The sequence below is a fragment of the Bombina bombina genome, chromosome 11 (genome assembly GCF_027579735.1).
Source record: "Bombina bombina isolate aBomBom1 chromosome 11, aBomBom1.pri, whole genome shotgun sequence".
Taxonomy (NCBI): domain Eukaryota; kingdom Metazoa; phylum Chordata; class Amphibia; order Anura; family Bombinatoridae; genus Bombina; species Bombina bombina.
In genome coordinates, this window is record NC_069509.1 from 99,619,768 (window position 1) to 99,634,935 (window position 15,168).

The 15,168-nt window shown below is 40.3% G+C and overlaps 1 protein-coding gene across 2 annotated transcripts in view; it reads left to right on the forward strand.

Moving 5' to 3' along the window:
* The window catches only part of NUBP2 (NUBP iron-sulfur cluster assembly factor 2, cytosolic), a 667,929-nt gene that overhangs the window by 31,109 nt on the left and 621,652 nt on the right, over positions 1-15,168 (forward strand). Inside the window, exon 1 of one of the 2 annotated variants that reach the window (XM_053694651.1) lies at positions 8,599-8,617. The exons of the other annotated variant lie outside the window; for it this stretch is intronic. The gene's annotated coding sequence lies outside the window, so the exon portion shown is untranslated. Of the gene's footprint in view, positions 1-8,598; positions 8,618-15,168 lie in introns of those variants that run through there. 2 annotated transcript variants of the gene reach the window in all.

Below are 15,168 nucleotides of genomic sequence, written 5' to 3' on the forward strand. Positions count from 1 at the left end.
TTATTAAGATGCCAGGCACTGTGTGGATACACGGAATGGAAACGGTGGAAACACTAATGCCTAAGGGACTAAATACCCATCAGGACTATTCTCTTATTTTTTTAGATATATTGTCAATGGAGTGAGGGCACTGAATGAGAAAAGTGAATAATACGAGCCTTATATTTGTTAATGAACCTAAATCATACTTATTAACCCTTTTGTGACAGTTTTACATTGTCTGTTGTTCAGATGTAAACAAATTGAAATCTTGTGATTTTGCGTGCGATTGTGAGATTTCAACAATGGGATCGGGTCAGGGGGGCGTGCTACAAAGAAGTGTTGTTGGCTTTAGTACAGCCAAACAGCTAGGACGTTCCATGTCGCCCTAACGGCTCTAAAGCCCTGCCTAGCGCAGTTAGGACGGCATGGAACGACTTAACGTCCAGAAAAGGTTAATAGTACTTACAATATAAAGACAAAAGGGTGCCTCATGGTGTAGACTGTGAATTATGAAACAAATAATAAAAAAAAAATGAAATGGCACTATATAGATAAATAGTGTAAATAGACAGGTTGGATGTCACAGTCACCAGCTGGCTGATGCTCCTTACAAAAACCTCTAGGGGATTTTTTTATTTTTTTATTTGTTTCATCATTCACATAGTCTACACCATGAGGCGTCCTTTTGTTTTACCTTGTAGATATGTTAGTTTTCCCTCACCGGACGAGGAGCTGCCCCGATGATCCTCTGAATCAGATACAGGGATTTTTCTTTTATTTGAAGTGTTGTGTGTAGTATAGCGCCCTCTGTTTACTTTGTATACAAAGTGACTTTGTTGTATTAAAAAGCTACTTAGGAGGGGCTAAGTGGCTTCCATTCCTCAAGAGTTTTTTTAACAGGGTTATATCTTTATTGCATTGCATTGCTTTGCCATATGCTATAATGGAGCAGTCTGATTTTGTTCCTAAATTCTAAAGAAAATGAGTCGCCTGGACACTTTTTTTTTTTTTCTACCATTATTATGTGTTCTTATTGTAAAATGACTGAAATGCCTTCTCCAGCTCATTTATGTGGCACATGTTTAAAATTGTTAATTCAATCACACCAATCTAATGCCGTTTTTTGGGTATTAACACACCTACTGTTTGTTCATTACAGGAGAATACTGACTTGGTTTCACCTACTGTGAAGAACTTTATCAAGGCTGTAGTTTCTGAGGTGCAGGCTGCTCTCTTGCCTTTAGTATAAAATGTCATTTCAGACTGTGCCTTCTACAAGTACTATGTGTCCTAAAACCAGGGATACTGTAATGTCTTCAGATGGTGGTTTCCTCTGATGTTGAACCTGTTATTTCCTCTTTTTTTTTTTTTTTTTTGTTTAAATTTAAACACATTTGTTTTCTTTTAAAGGAGGTCTTAATTACTTTAGGGGTTAAAGATCCTAAAGTTTCTGGTAAAGAAAACTTGTAATCATTTTAAATTCAGTTTTTAAGACTGTTTATATCCCTGAGGTTTTTCCAATTCATGATGCTGTCTCTTACATGATTTATATGGTATAGTTTAAGCCAGGTAATTTATTTAGTCCTTCTGCAAGGTTTAAAAAGTTATATTCTTTACCTGCTGCTAATACATCTGTATTGTGGAAAACAGTTCCCAAGGTGGGTGGGGCCATTTCCTTCTTAATATGAGGAGAGTCCACTGCTTCATTCCTTACTTGTGGTAAATACTGAACCTGGCCACCAGGAGGAGGCAGAGACACCCTAGCCAAAGGCTTAAATACCTCCCCCACTCCCCTCATCCCCCAGTCATTCTTTGCCTTTCGTCACAGGAGGTTGGCAGAGAAGTGTCAGAAGATACAGAGTAGTTCCTTATGGAGGTTCGGAATGGGACCGGAGTTTTAAAAGGAACCCAAATTTTTTTCTTTCGTGATTCAGATAGGAGTAATTTAGAAAGTTGCTTAAAATTGCATGCTCTATTATCAACTTTTCTTCATTCTCTTGGTATCTTTATTTGAAAAGTAAGAATGTAAGTTTAGATGCCGGCCCATTTTTGGGGAACAACATGGGTTGTTCTTACTGATTGGTGTATAAATTCACCCACGAATGAACAAGTCATTTTCAGGGTTCTGAACCAAAAAAGGCTGGCTTCTTAGCCAAGATGCCTTCTTTTTCAAATAGAGAGATAAAGAGAACAAATGAAAAAATAATAGGAGTAAATTAGAAAGTTGCTTAAAATTGTTTATCTGAATCACAGAAGAAATAATTTTGAGTTCAGTGTCCATTTAAGTAGATGTTGTCGGCCTCTCAGTGAAAGCATTGACGAAAGTTGGGGTCTGGAGATGCAGGGAGTCTTTCTGCGAACCCATCCAGACTCATATTAACAGCTCCTAAGCAATAGTGTTGACGAGTTTCGCTGCCTGCTTCCATCACTCAAGTCCATGTCAGGAGCGATGCTACAAGACTGTCAAACTTGAGAGGCTGTGTTCTGTTCCACGGCATAGATTCCGGTAAGATTGTTTCATTCTTTATACACACATGATAACGCAAGAAGACAGGGTCACAGTGTGGCTCCTTTTATCTGTATGGAATCAAGGGTTAATATCTCCGGAAGGGGATTATTGAACAGGGGGATTATTTCATATAATGTATAATGTGGTCTCTCTGTTTCTTCTTCCTGACTGTGCGGGTTTCCGGGTCAAAGTGGTTTCTTTCTTGGGCCTGGGTCATAGGAGGTGGTGAGTGCCCCAGCAATTGGGGGTATAAAGGTGCCATTTATCTTTGTGTATTGTCCTTTTTTTATAAGCACAAGCTATGGAGGACTCTGATGCGTTAGAGGGTACTCCCTCTTTACCTATCAATACCAATCTATATTGTGAGGAGGCCACAGTGTACCCGCCTGCTCAATTATGTTCCACATGCCTTGATGATGTAATTTTATCTAAGGAACCTAATATGTTTTACTACTACTGAGCCTTCCACCTCTGAGGAGTCTCCGTCCCGTGAGGTGCGTAACCTACAGTCATCTCCTAATACACATGCAGCTTCTCGTAGCACTTCTAATCCTCCATGTGGAGGGGCCCTTTTACCACCAGACTTTACTGAACAGTTACAGACTGCAGTGTCTGCGGCCTTTAGTGCTTTTTACCTCGCCCTGCTAAGCGCAAGCGAAAGGTTAAATAATGCTATCCTTCCCATGGGTTATCTACTAGCTTATTAGATGTATTGGATACTAGATTATTCGCTATTGACGACACCTCTGATACTTCGGAGGATTTTCTTTCTGGGTCAGAATCTGCTGCCTCTAAATCTCCAGCTGCGGAGGGAACCAGACTTTAGATTTAGGATTGTACACTGACATTTCTGCTAAAGGAAGTGTTGGCTACTTTAGAGGTTCCAGATCCTTAATTACCCGAGTAACCCTGTAGTCCTAAATTAGATAAGGTCTACGAGGACAGGGTTGTACCACAGACTTTCCCGGTTCACGTAAAGATGGCAAACTTTAAGAATAAATAGTAAAGACTTGGTTCTTCTTTTTCCCCTTCTTCTTTTAAGAAATTATTCCCGGTTCCGGACTCTCAATTGGAGTTGTGGGGTTCCGTTCCTAAGGTGGATGGTGCTATCTCCACGCTTGCTAAGCGCACTACTATCCCTCTTGAGGATAGTTCGTCGTTTAAGGAGCCCATGGATAAGAAGCTGGATATTTGTTTCAACTGGCAGCGGCTGTTGCTGCGGTTGCTGAAATTGATCGAGGTGGAGGGTCCCCTCGACGCATTCCAGGACAGAATTAAGACCTTAAGGGTGGCTAATTCTTTTATTTGTGATGCTAATATGCATATTATTCGCCTGAATGCCAAGGCTCCAGGTTTTTCTGTGCTAGCCCGTAGGGCACTCTGGCCGAAGTCTTGGTCTGTGGACATGACTTTGAAGTCCAGACTTTTCTCCCTTCCATTTAAGGGTAAAGTTATCTTTGGTCCAGGCCTGGATTTATTCATATCCACGGTTACTGGAGGCAAGGGTGCCTTTTTACTGCAGGATAAGAAGAACAAACATAAGAGACAAGGTCCTAATTTTTGCTCCTTTCGTTCTGACAAATCCCAACGTCAGCAGCCCTCTACGAAGCCGGAGCAGTCCAAGGGAACTTGGAAACCTTCTCAGTCCTGGAATAAATCCAAGCAGAAGTTGGCATGAAGGGGGGCGGCCCCCGTTCCGGCCTTGGATCTGATAGGGGGCAGACTATCTCTATTTTCAGAAGCTTGGTTTGGGGACGTGCAAGACCTATGGGTACTAGAGGTAAGCGCTCAGGGATACAGGATAGGTTTCAAGTCTCATCCTCCAGGGGCAGATTACTCTTATCAACCCTGTCTTCAAGGCCAGAAAAGAGAAGATTTTCTAGGGTGTGGGAGGGATCTCTCCTCTCTGGAGGTCATTGTACCGGTACCTCCAGCAGAAAGAGCTCTGGGACTACTCAAACCTTTTTGTGGTACCAAAAAAGGAGGGTACTTTTCATCCAATTTTGGACTTAAAGTGCTTTAACAAATTTCTGTCCCCTCATTTAAGATGGAGACAATAATGTCCATTCTTCCCTTAGTCTAGGAAGGTCAATTCATGACAACCATAGACCTGAAAGATGTCTACCTTCACGTCCCTATACACAAGGAACACTTCAAGTTCCTAAGATTTGCGTTCCTGGATCAGCACTTCCAGTTTATTGCTCTTCCGTTTGGTCTAGCTACTGCTCCAAGAGTTTTTACAAAGGTTCTAGGGGCTTTGCTCACAGTGGCCAGAACCAGAGGGCTTGCAGTGGCGCCGTACTTGGATGATATTTTGGTTCAAGCACCGTCCTGTTGTCTGGCAGAGGACCATTTGAAAGCCCTTCTTTCTCTTCTTCGATCTCATGGATGGAAGATAAACTTAGCAAAGAGTTCTCTTTCTCCCAGTACCAGGGTGGAGTTCCTGGATACAATAATAGCCTCCATATCCATGAGGATATTTCTTACAGACTAAAGACGTTACAAGCTAACTTCCAATTGTCTTGCCCTCCAGACCTCCTTCAAGCCATCTGTGGCTCTGTGTATGGAGGTAATTGGGCTCATGGTGTCCTGCATGGACATCGTCCCCTTTGCCAAATTCCATCTCAGACCTCTTCAGCTGTGCATGCTGAGACAGTGGAACGGCAATCATTCAGATCTGTCTCAACAGATTTCTCTAGTCAGACGGTCGAGAGAATCGCTCTCCTGGTGGCTCTGTCCAGATCACCTGTCCCAAGGGACATCTTTCTTGAGACCATCCTGGGAAATTGTGACTACGGACGCAAGTCTCACAGGATGGGGAGATGTTTGGGGTGCCAGGAAGGCACAGGGTCTGTGGACTCGAGAGGAATCCCTATTCCCGATCAATATATTGGAGCTTCAAGCGATCTTCAATGCTCTGAAGGCTTGACCCTTTTTGGGTTGGGCCCAGTTTATCAGATTCCAATCAGACAACATAAACTCAGTGGCTTGCCATCAACCATCAGGGGGGGGGGGAACGAGGAGCTCCCTAGCAATGAGGGAAGTATCTTGGATTCTGGAGTGGGTGGAGGCCCACAACTGCTCGCTGTCATCGATCCACATTCTGGGTGTGGACAACTGGGTAGCAGATTTCCTCAGTAGACAATCCTTTCATCCTGAGGAATGGTCTCTCAATCCCGAGGTATTTGCAGAGATTTGCAGCTGATGGGGGACACCGGAGATGGATCTAATGCCGTCCCGGCTCAATTCCAAGATATGGGTCGCGATCCAGGGATCCTCAGGCAGAGCTAATAGATGCATTAGCAGTGCTTTGGAGGTTAAGTCTTTTTTCTTATAATTTTCCCGCCATTATCACTTCTACCTCGTGTAGTGGCCCACATCAAGCAGGAGTGAGCATCAGTGATTCTAATTGCTCTATTGTGACCTTGGAGGATGTGGTTTGAGGACCTGGTGTGGATGTCCTCATCTCCTCCATGGACGTTACCTTGTTGCAGGGATCTGCTGGAACAAGGTCCTTTTGTTCATCAAAATCTCGATTCTCTGAGGCTGACTGCGTGGAGATTGATCGCCTAGTCCTAGCCAAGAGAGGTTTTTTTGAGAGAGTTATTGATACTCTCATTCAAGCTCGTAAGCCGGTTACTCATCGTATCTATCATAAGGTGTGGAGGACCTACTTATTCTGGTGTGAAGAGTGTGTATTTCTCTGGCATAGGGTTAGGGTTTCCAGGATTCTTTCTTTGCTCCAGGTTGGTTTGGAGAAGGGCATTTCGGCTAGTTCCCTTAAGGGACAGATTTTGGCCCTATCCGTCTTACTACACAAGAGGCTCGCTGAGCTTCCAGACGTCCAGTCTTTTGTTCAGGCTCTGATCAGAATCAGGCCTGTGTTTCGATCTAGCGCTCTTCCTTGGAGTTTAAATCTTGTTATTAAGGTTTTGCAGAGGGCTCCGTTTGAGCCTATGCATGGACTTGACATTAAATTACTATCTTTCTATTGGCTATTGCTTCGGCACGCAGAGTATCTGAGATGGCTGCCTTGCAATGTGAGCCCCCTTACCTAGTATTCCATGCTGATAAAGCTGTTCTTCGTACTGGGTTAGGTTTTCTTCCTAAGGCTGTTTTAGATCGCAACATCAATCAGGAGATAATTTTTTTTTCTTGTGTCCTAACACTTCTTCGAAGGAGCGGTTACTTCATAATTTGGATTTGGTTCGGGCCTTCAAGTTCTATCTTCAAGCTACTAAGGAGTTTAGACATACTTCTTCTTTGTTTGTTGTCTATTTTGGGAAGCGTAAGGAGCAGAAAGCTTCGTCCACTTCCTTATCTTTTTTTAGGTGAGGAGCATTTTTTGCATATGAAACAGCGGGACATAAGCCTCCTCAGAGGATTAAGGCTCATTTAACTAGAGCAGTGGTTTCCTCTTAGGCCTTCAAGAATGAGGCATAATATGGAGCAGATTTGTAAGGGGGCTACCTGGTCCTCCTTACATACCTTTTCAAAATTTTACAAGTTTGACGTTTTTGCTTCGACTGAAGCATCTTTTGGGAGACCGGTTTTGCAGGCTGTGGTGCCCTTAGATTAGGGTCCGCCTCTCCCTTTTTACACTCCGGTTTCATTCAGTGTCCTCTAGAGCTTGGGTATATGTTTCCCACAAGTAAGGAATGATGCCGTTGACTCTCCTCATATTAAAGGGACAGACAAGTCCAAAAAAACATTTCATTTTTCAAATAGGGCATGTAATTTTTAACAACTTTCCAGTTTACTTTTATCACCAATTTTGCTTTGTTCTCTTGGTATTCTTAGTTGAAAGCTAAACCTAGGAGGTTCATATGCTACTCTTAGACCTTGAAGGCCGCCTCTAAATGCATTTTGATAGTTTTTCACCACTAGAGGGCATTAGTTAACAAATTTCATATAGTTAACATTGAGCTCATGCAAGTAAATTTACCATGGAGACAGCTCTGATTGGCTAAAATGAAAGTCTGTCAAAAGAACTGAAAAAGGGGGCAGTCTGCTGAGGCTTAGATACAAGGTAATTACAGAAGTAAAACGTGTATAATTATAACTGTGTTGGTTATGCAAAACTGGGGAATTGGTAATTAAAGGATTATCTATCTTTTAAAACGACAAAAATTCTGGTGTTGACTATCCCTTTAAGAAAGAGAACCTAAATTATGCTTACCGGATAATTTCCTTTCCTTCTGTATGAGAGTCCACAGCCTCCGCCCATTTTCTCCGTTGCGTAGACCTAAATTTTTGTTTTGTTCTTTTGGCACCATTTATACACTGATATTTCTCTTACTGTTTCTTGTTCCCTTGGCAGTATGACTGGGGGATGAGGGGAGTGGGGGAGGTATTTATGCCTTTGGCTGGGGTGTCTTTGCATCCTCCTGGTGGCCAGTTTCAGTATTTCCCACAAGTAAGGAATGAAGCCGTGGACACTCCTCATACAGAAGGAAAGGAAATTATTCGGTAAGCATAATTTATGTTTTTCACTTTGAAACAAGTACTGCCTTCCAAAGGAATAGTAGTATGTTTAGCCAAAGACCCTTTGGATTAAAAATTATTTTCAAGGAAGGGCATTTTTACATGCAGGATCTCATTTCTATTGCTCATCTCATGTAGCTGCTGCTAATTTTCATAATATCAAATACAGCATCACAAATAAATAAATTGGCACTGGAGTAAATTTGAAAGATTTGCATTACCAGTAAGTTTTACTGGTAGTGCAAATCTTTTCAAAATCACTCTAGTGCCAATTCTTTTATTTGTGATGCTGTATTTGATATTCTGAAATTTTTTGTCAAAAGCATTTATTTGGCAGTCCTTGCAAGGAGAGTATTATGGCTTAAATTCTGGTCTGCTGATATGGTATCTAAATTCCAGATGATTATCGCTTTCCTTTTAGGGAAATAAATAATTTGGTTCCAGTTTAGATTTTATTATATCTACTGTTACTGGAGGATAAATGTGCTTTTCTTCCTCTTTACAGAAAGTCTACAGGGAGATCTAAAGCTTCTAATCATTTTCATTCCTTTTGTCAAAATAAGGAACAGAAAGTTGACTCCTGCTCAGAAGCAAGGCACCTCTGGTTCAGTCTGGAGACCTAGTGGAACAAGTCAAAGCAGGGTAAGAAATCTATCCCTACTACCATCACTGCATGTTCCAGAGGTTCTTGTAGGGGGTATATTAAGCCTCTTTCAGGGGGCATGTTTTCAGTCTTTTCCAGATCCCTGGGTTCTGAATATAGTTTCTCAGGGATATCGAATAGGATTCATAACAAGGAAGTTTTTTTTTTTTTCTTCTTTCCAATGTTTCAAGGAATCCTTTAAAAGCTTAAGCTTTTTTAAAGTCTGTCTCAGATCTGGAAGCTATGGGAGTGATTGTTCCAGTTCCTTTGCACGATCAGGGGATAGCATTCTTATCAAATTTCTTCATTGTTCTTAAGAAGGAAGGTACTTTCAAACCAATTCTGGATTTGAAAACCCTGAACAAGTTTGTAAGGATTCTGTCTTTCATTATGGAAATTATTCAGACTATTCTGCCTTTTGTTCAGCAAGGTCAGTTTATGTTCACAATAGATTTAAAGGATGCTTACCATTATGTTCCAATTTACAGAGAGCATTTTCCAGTTTCTGAGGTTTGCCTTTCTAGACAGGCATTTTCAGTTTGTTACTCTACCATTTTGTCTGGCTATAGCTCCAAGAAAAATCACAAAAATTCTGGGTGCCATTTCTTTCTAATGACACGGTGAGTCCAAGGATCATCATCAATTACTGTTGGGAGTATCACTCCTGGCCAGCAGGAGGAGGCAAAGAGCACCACAGCAAAACTGTTAAATATCACTTCCTTTCTCACAACCCCCAGTCATTCTCTTTGCCTCTAGTACAAGGAAGAGGTGAAGTAATGAGGTGTCCTGATTAAGATTCTTCTATCAAGATTTTTATTTTGAAGTCTGGAAAAGATTGTTCTGGCCTTCCATCACATTTTGGGTCTAGCTGTACTCCACGTTAGTCTCTTCAGCAGGGCTGTGGTGGCTTTAAAGCAGTTAGGAACTTGTAAAGTGGGCTTTGCTGCGTTTTGCTAACATGTTGCTGTCTTTCTTTTTACACAGGTCTCTGTGCGGAGCGGCATCCTCTCATACTTTGTGAGTCGTCTGACTGCCTGACGGCTAGAATGCAGGTTTTTTGTTCTTCTGGGGCTAGAAGGCTGGCACTGATGTGGTTAAGGACCCTCTGCTATTAGTGGGACAAATCCTGAGGGATACTTAGGACAGTATGCAGGCTCTTTAGACATGTGTCTTGGAGACTAGTGGTTAATCTTCATAGTAAGGAAGGGGTTAACCACCTTGGGGCTTAAAGGGCCATTATACAATTAAAAAAATTATAGGCTATTTAAATTAATCACCAAAAGATGATAAAGTTTATAATTGACATGTATTAGCAATTTTGCTGCTAACTCTCCTAAAAATTATTGTAAAGTTTCTAATCCTCTCAGTGCATGAGAATAAGAACGTAATATCCACTAGCTTCAGAGCAAGGCTTTTTCTACACTCCCTTTCTAGTGTCCTTTACAGTCAGCCCCCATGCTGGGACTGTCTGTGTAATAGATAAGGCTGTCACAAATCCCCTCACCTCTCTCAGCCATTTCTTCCTGACTGTTTACACTGGGCACGATCTCACTCCCCCCTCTGTCCTCCCAGTAAGCATTATGTAGACCTATTCAGAGTGCCTTAGTGAGGACAAAGAGGGAGTCTGATATATGCACAGTTGCACAGTTTTTTTTATATGGGCAGATGTATTTTACATGTATATCAGCTGAGCACAGCCTGAGAGATGTAGACAGAGCATTCAATTGTATCTATAACAAACTGCACATGAGCTAAATCACAGGGATTTTACCCCAGCACAGTCGGTTTCTTCTGCACCTCAACAACATCCAGAGCTCTGCCCCCAGCTTTACAGCTACAATATGAATATTTATGAGGAGGCAGGAGAGTGGGAGTAGCTGGGGGTGGAGCTCTGTATGTTGCTGACGTGCAGATGAAACAAATGTGCTGGGGTAAAATCCCTGTGATTTAGCTCATGTGCAGTTTGTTATAGATACAGTTAAATGCTCTGTCTACATCTCTGAGGCTGTGCTCAGCTGATATAAATTTAAAATACAAAAACAGAAACAGAGGCGCCACATGTGTAGATCAATATAACCAGAAAATCCAATAAAGGAGCAGAATAAGGGTACTCACAAACGAGGCGGCACTCTCTTGTGCCAGTAGGGGCGGGCTGGTTTTCAACAGCAAACCAGCTGGCTGTGTGTTGATCTCCCCCAAATACACTGGAAATCTTTGTCTCCTGGATCCCAGCTCAATACTCCTAATGGAAATGACAAACTTCGGCCAAAACTGCAGTGGAAGGAGGAGGAAGAGCTATAATGCCCTTAGGTTACTGCTATGAGGGTAGTTACACCAACACCAGACTTATGTAAAAGTATAAAATCAGTATTTTATTATACAAAATAAAAATACCAAACGGTATAACAAATTACAGCTGGGTGATGACAAACTATCTCCCCATAGAACCATACAATATAGCGAAGCGTTTCTCGGGGAACACCCCGTTTCCTCAGGCTTGTATATTCATTGTTTACATGGGTGCCCTTTATATAGGGCTCAGTAACCTAATGTTCAAATAAACCCTCCCCTTCCTTTGCACAGGTTAACCTATCACATCCTTCCTTTCCCAACACTCCCCATTGTTGTGGTGGTGTACTGTTCAATTAGTTAAATTTATATGTTACATCTATATTGTCAAGTGTAAAACATTGTTTACCGATGTGTCTATAAAGAATATATGATAGTGAGCGGTTAGATCGAAGATTGACAGTTTCGATCGTTCCCTGTGAATGTTATTATGGGAGTAAACAAGCTAACATATGTTGCGTACCTGGCCAATAGATTGCGACCATGTTGGGGGCCTGTCCTTATGTGCCATTCTCATTGGTTACGCTCTATAATGCGTGCTACAGATAGTGTTATCATGACGTAGCGTCATGTGATCGGGAATGTAGCAAATAGCTATTGCCGTGATTAAGACGTCAAAAGAGACGACGCATGATCACTACGGCCCGTGCATATATGTATCTCTATCCATTAGGGTAGCTAAGGGCGAAATGGTTACGCCCATATATACCTCTAACACCAATAGAAAAACGTGAATTGTGATTGGTATCATACCATTGGTTATTTATATATTTATGTATATAATATTACGATCGATATGATGGAACCTAAAATAAGTGAATAGATATCTCTAATTGTGAGATTACACATCATGAACTCATGGCGATATAACATAAAGTCCACATGTCGAAAAAAATAAAGTGTTTTATCTTGTGATTTCGGCGATCAAATAAGTCTCTAAATTTCCATGTTTATTAATGTAGACAAGGAAAAAGACTTTAAATATAAACTAAAAAACTAGAAAATACGCCAATCAACCAAATATGTGATTTTGCGATCTAAAGTCTGTATGTTGCCATTTAATTCAATAAATATAAATAAAGTGTCATAGTGTGTGTGAGGTGAATGACTAGTGAATAACAATAAGGGACTTAAATCCTAATATATATATGGATGATAAAATAATAATAGTGAGTTGCATTAATAATGGAAAAAGTACTGTAGTGACATTGTCGCCCGATATAAAAAAGAGTGTAGGAGGTGTGTGGATGGGCTAACAAAAATTGTGAAATATGTGGTGAATAAGTGTGATTGGAACTAATGTAATGGGGTGAGGTGAGATACTAACAATGTGAAAAATGGGGGATACAAAAAATACAATGAATTGGATGCAATAATCAAATTTCCTAATTTATCTGACCATAACGAAAAATAAAAAGATTTCCTAAATATGTGGTCTAAAATATAATACTTATGAATGCAGAGCCAACAACAATGGGGTGGGGAAAGTCCAGCGAACAAAATGCACATATAACCATACATATATTAAAAGTAGCAGTGTCCCGTATGTATATATGAACATAAATATCTACACAAATGCTGCAGAGTCTATGACCTCATTAAGGCCAGTGGGAAATAAACTATTGAATTTGAAAATCCAATAGGTTTCCCTTTGTCTCAATTTGGAAAACTTATTGTACATATTACTTGGAGGAATTCTTTCCAATGGTGTTATTTTGAATGAACATTTACCAGGAATATAGCTGTTACAAATATGTCTGGAAACACTATGTTTTAGTGATTTGGATTTAATATTCCTCAAGTGTTCGCTCCATCTGGTCCTGACCTTTCTGCAGGTCCTACCTATATACTGGATCCCACATTGGCAGGACAATGCGTATATTATATAATTAGAGTCACAGGACAATCGTTTTTTTATAGGGAATGACTCCTTTGTGGTGTTGGATAATATGTCACTGTGACCGTGTGTTTATATATTTGCACATGTAACATTGTTTCTTTCCACATCTAAAGGCCCCTGTTTTATTGAAGGTATGGTTATTATGAGTCTGATCTCCCAGTCTGGTAATATTAACAGATTTCCTTTTTGACATGACCACCTTACTAGGGGCTAGTTTTTGTTTATAAGTAGGGGCTCTTTTGAACACTAATTTGGGTTGTGATGGAAGTGTTTTCTTCAAGACGGGGTCTTTTAAAAGAATCGGCCAATGTTTCTTGAGGACTTTATTAATAATTTTGTGGTTTGAGTTGTATTGTGTAACAAACAAAGGTTGTTTGTTGACAAACATCTCCTTATCTCTGTCTTTCGATGAGACAGAAGATGATAATTGTTCCCTATGTAGGTTTTTGGCTCTCTCATAGCCCTTTGTTACTAATTCAGCCGGGTATCCCTTTTCAATAAATCTGCATTTAAGGATCTGTGATTGCTGATTATATTGGTCAATGGTACTGCAGTTCCTTCGCAGTCTACAAAACTGACTGAAAGGGACATTAGTTTTCCATTTTGTTAAATAGTTGCTTGAAAAATGTTGAAAATTATTGCAGTCCACTTTTTTAAAAAAAGTGGACGTAGATATATTTCTCTTTTTGAGAGAAGAAAGACCTTCTACATCCAGAGCCACCATTACCCCCTCTACTCCATCCGGGCCTTTTTTAGAGAATTCGAATCTCGCACCCTTATGGAGGTGACCGAACTCTACCACAAACCAAAAGAAAAGACCCTACCCAAACGGGGAAGGAGAGGGAAAACCAACAAAAAAGAAAAACTCTCAAAACTAAGAAAGGGTATATTTAATCTCTCTTCCCACATACTCTCTGATGATGAAGTAAGAGTTCTGGGAAGAGGTCTATCTTATTGCCCTCCTAATCCTCATAATATCTTTGAGCTTTTTGTGGATCTCAATAAATATACCCGCAAACTGTCCATTCAGAGATATTTTGCAATAAAGGCTTTGAGAAAACAGAACATAGAGGGTTTACCCGTCTTATTGAATTCAGGTCAGACGAGAAACCCTTCTATGGTTATATCATATGATCCGAGCTCATTAATGGATGAATTATTTGAAGGGGTAATACACACCTCACTGGCTCCTCCCTCATCCTTTTACCCTCCTAAGGAGGAAGTGTCTTATATTGATTTATATCAGCAATTGGTTTTAGAAGATTTTGAATCTATGCCAAAAAGGATTATGGGTAAAAAGAAAACTTGGCCCAATGAACATAGAGCCCTTAGAAGTCTGATGGATGACCATAATTTGGTCATCCGTCAGGCTGACAAAGGCGGAGGCATATTACTACAGAATTATTCAGACTATGTAAAAGAAGCCTGTCGGATTCTAGAAGATATCAATTATTACACTAAACTTAAGTATGATCCCACCACAGAGTATATGAAAATTCTTACTACCTTATTGGAAAAAGGCCTCAATTTAAAGATCCTCACTAAAAAAGAGAAAGGATACCTTACTCCGGACCATCCGAGCATACCTTATTACTACCATCTCCCCAAATTGCACAAGAATGAAAAAGAGCCTCCCGGTAGGCCTATTATAGCTGGCATGAATAGTATTACCGACAGATTGTCAGAATATATCGACATTTACCTACAGAGGTATGTCATTAACTTACCATCTTACATTAAGGATACTAAAGACTTGCTCAACAAACTTTCTCTTGTGCAATTGGATAAAAGTAGGAACTATCTCTGGCTCACATATGATGTCGGATCACTTTATTCGAATATATCTCATGATTTGGGGATTAACACCACTCAGATATATTTGAATAGAGATTTGTATATGCCTTTAATCCAAAAGGAATATTTAATCTCACTTATTAATTTTATTTTAAAACACAATTATTTTCAGTTTCTTGATACTTTTTTCTTACAGATTAGGGGAACGGCCATGGGCACCAGATTTGCCCCCAGTTTTGCCAACCTTTTTATGGGTTGTTATGAAGACCATTATATATACAATTCGCAATGGAGGGACAATCTGGTGTTCTATGGCCGCTATATAGACGACCTTATCTTTATTTTTGATGGCCCAGAATCAGAAGCCTTAGATTTTGTATCGCACCTAAATGATAACAATATGGGCATTAGTTTTACCCATAATGTACAAAGGGAAAGTATAGAGTTTTTGGATGTGATCCTTTCTTGGGATTAGAAAGAGAATATATCTACGTCCACTTTTTTTTT